This window comes from Notamacropus eugenii, chromosome 6 (assembly GCF_028372415.1).
Source record: "Notamacropus eugenii isolate mMacEug1 chromosome 6, mMacEug1.pri_v2, whole genome shotgun sequence".
Lineage (NCBI taxonomy): Eukaryota > Metazoa > Chordata > Mammalia > Diprotodontia > Macropodidae > Notamacropus > Notamacropus eugenii.
This window is the reverse complement of record NC_092877.1, coordinates 203,725,993-203,729,454: the sequence shown is the minus strand read 5'-3', so window position 1 is coordinate 203,729,454 and position 3,462 is coordinate 203,725,993. Positions and strand designations below refer to the sequence as shown.

Sequence of the window (3,462 nt, the reverse complement as noted above, 5' to 3'; positions counted from 1 at the left end):
GCTCTTGGTGTCCTTCTGTGATCTCATTTTGGAATCTACAGTTTCGTCCTACAATGCCATTGTGAAAATCTGCAAAAAACAATCATGTTCCAATGCAGAGAATGCTAGATTTAAAGTTAAAGGAGTTGTATTCTCATCCTGGCTCCCCCATTAACTTGCCGAGCCATCTTGAGGAAATCGCTGGCCCTCCTTGAGACTCAATTCTCTTACATGCAAATAATCAGTAGATCAACAAAGGATAACACTGATCTCACCCGTACCACAGTGTTGTCCTGCAAGGCCAATGAGCTGGAGCACTTCAGGGAACTTTATAAATGATAAATTCCTACGTGAATCTAATGCTAATCACCCTCGACCCCGTCGTCTGAAGGCCAGGTATGCGGCCTTTGCCCTTCCCCCTGGATTCTCCATTACCCTGAGCAGGATTTGAAGTTTTAGACTCTCTGCCTTCAATACCAGTCTCTGTCCATGGTTTTCTTTCATTTTGTAGAGGTAGGTCCCATGTCCCTAATTCTATTTAGCCACTTAGTGAGATTAGGCTTATGAAAGAATATTTATTTAAAATACAGATACATAGAAATATATTCTCAGACATAATTCCTTCTCTCCTCATTCCCTCAATATCACCTCTGTCTTTGAGGAGGGGAAGGGTTCATAGATTTAGCTCGGTTCCTAGATAGTACAATCTCAATGCTAAGTCCAAAGCGTCCTATGGGTTTGAGTCCTAGTCGTCTTGAATTCTTGCTGTGTCTCTGCCATGTTGGTTAATTGTAACATGATTTCTAGAATTCTGTTTCTGAGGTCAACATGGCTAGATTTATCTCATGGGGGTGACCACCTGCACCTGAACATGAGAAGGACAAATAAAAAATTATTCAGCATGTAAAATTATTCAGAGGATAAAAACCTTAACATGAACTATTTAGATAATCTGTATTCCATCTACCTTAAAGGGTACTTGCCAAAATATTTTTGTTTGTTTGGATCTTTTGATAATTTTGTTTATATATTTCTAGCTATGTCTTGAACAGTTTTGCTAGCCATTTATATTTAAAGAGATCTGGGTTATTCCTAAAGAACCAAGGAGTAAATGGGAGAGCAAGTGAAGAGCACTCTTCTCATTCAATATTTCTTAAGTATTTACTATGTGCCAGGCACTGTGCTAAGCTCTAGGGATACAAAAACAGGCAAAAGACAGTTCTTGTCCTCTAGGAGCTTATAATCTAATGGATGAGACAGCATGGAAATACATATACAACATAATCTGTGTATAGGATCAATAAGAAATAATTTCAGGGGGGAGGGACAGAGGGCGGGTAGGAGGCTGGGGTGGGGAGGGAGGGCTGGGTATGCTGTGGTCAGGCTGGGCAGAGAGGAGAAGCCCGGGCCAGGGCCCCTGATCCAGGTCACCGTCAGGACCCCCAAGGACAAGGAGGAGATGGTGATCTGCTGATTGCGCCTTTGTGAAGGAGTACAAAGAGGAGATCTCCAAGACTTGCTTGTCCTGATCTTTGCTGGGAAGATGGAGACATGTTGAATCAGGATGGGATCAAGGATGGGCTCACTGTCCATTTGGTGATCAAGATCCCACAGAAGGCTCAGGATTCTGCTGGTGCTGCCTCCACCACTACTGCTGCTGCTGCTGCCACTGCTGCTACTGCTGCTTCCTCTACCCCAGGTGCTGCTTCTGCTCCAGCCCCCCGTGACAGCTTCACCAGCTGCCCCTGTTCAGCCATCCACTTCAAGCAGCACTGCTCCTGATACTGCTAGTGGAAACTGAAGGAAAAGTGGAAGTGGTCCAACCCCAGGAGCTGGGAATGGGCCTTCTGGTGAACCTGCATCCATACTCTTTGGTTTTAGGGGCATCCTAGGACTGAGCAACCTAGGCTTTGGCTTGGCTAATTTCATGGAGCTACAACAGCACATGCAGAGGCAGCTGATGTCTAACCCTGAGATGTTGTCCCAGAGCATGGGAAACCCTCTTGTCCAAGACATGATGTCCAACCCTTACCTGATGCACCACATGATCATGGCCAACCCACAGATGCAACATCTCATGGAGCAGAATCTGGAAATCAGTCATATGCTCAATAACCCAGAGTTTATGAGGTAGATCATGGAACTGACTTGAAACTCTGCTATGATACAAGAGATGATGTGCAACCAGGACCGGGTCCTGGGCAGCCTGGAGAGCATCCCTGCGCCTTGCGCAGCACATACACAGACATCCAAGAGCCCATGTTCAGTGCTGCTCAGGAACAGTTCAGCAATAATCCCTTCTCCTTATTAGTGGGGAATTCTGACAACTCTTCCTACCAACCTCTCAGGACTGAGAACGGAGAGCTCCTCCCTAACCCCTGGAGCCCCTCAGCCCCACCTCCCAGGTCCCAGGGCTAGCTGGAGAGGGCACCTGAGGCTCAGGGACCATCCAGGTGCACTCAACAGTCTCCAATCCCTTTGGGATCAGGGCAGCCAGCCTGGGATCAGGGATGTTTAATAGCCCTGAGATGTAAGGTCTTCTCCAGCAAATTTCAGAGAATTCTCAGTTAATACAAAACATGATTTCTGCCCGTACATGCGAAGTATGATGCAGACACTTGCCCAGAACCCGAACTTTGCTGGTCAGATGATGATGAGTATCCCATTGCTTGCAGAAAACCCCCAGCTGCAGGAGCAGCTCAGACTCCAGCTCCCTGTCTTTCTACAGCAGATGCAGAACCCAGATTCAGTGTCCATTCTCACCGATCCCCAAGCCATGCAGGCCCTGCTGCAGATTCAACAGGGGCTGCAGATGCTGCAGACTGAGGCCCCAGGGCTAGTGCCCAGTCTTGGCAACTTTGGGGCATCCTGGATCCCACCTCCCCCTGCAGTAGGTAGCATTGGTCTAGAGCCCCCCATCACTTCCCCATCCATGCCAGCTAGTGCCTCTCCAGGAGGGAGCATCACCAGCCCCCAGCAGCAGCTGATGCAACAAATGATTCAGCTTTTGGCTGGAGGAGGAAATTCCCAGGTGCAGACACCAGAAATTCAATTTCAGCAACATCTGGAGCAGCTCAACTCCATGGGCTTCATCAACCAAGAGGCTAACCTGCAGGCCCTGATTGCTACAGGTGAGGATATTAATGAAGCCATTGAGAGACTGTTGGGTTCTCAGTTCTCCTAATCCTGAGTCCATCCCCTGCACCCCACCCTACCCATTCACATATGCACACCTACAAACTGACCTCCCCCACATCATTCGATTCCTTTGACATCTCCCCAACTTCTCCAAATCTATAACCTTACCTCCTAGGACTCTTCACCTCCTGTCTCTCTGGTCTTCAAGCCTCTTCAGACAGTAAGGGGAGAGGCATTTGGGGAATGGCAACCTAACCCCATAGCTTTGTCTTGAGTCTCTTGGTTCTAATTGTACATCACTCCAACATTCTGCCCCTGCCTGAACTTTGACAAGACAAGAGACAA

The 3,462-nt window shown here is 47.7% G+C and overlaps 1 pseudogene; it reads left to right on the top strand.

Moving 5' to 3' along the window:
* The first annotated feature begins 283 nt into the window (after positions 1–283).
* Positions 284–3,163, top strand: LOC140512247 (ubiquilin-4-like; annotated as a pseudogene).
* Positions 3,164–3,462: the final 299 nt, after the last annotated feature.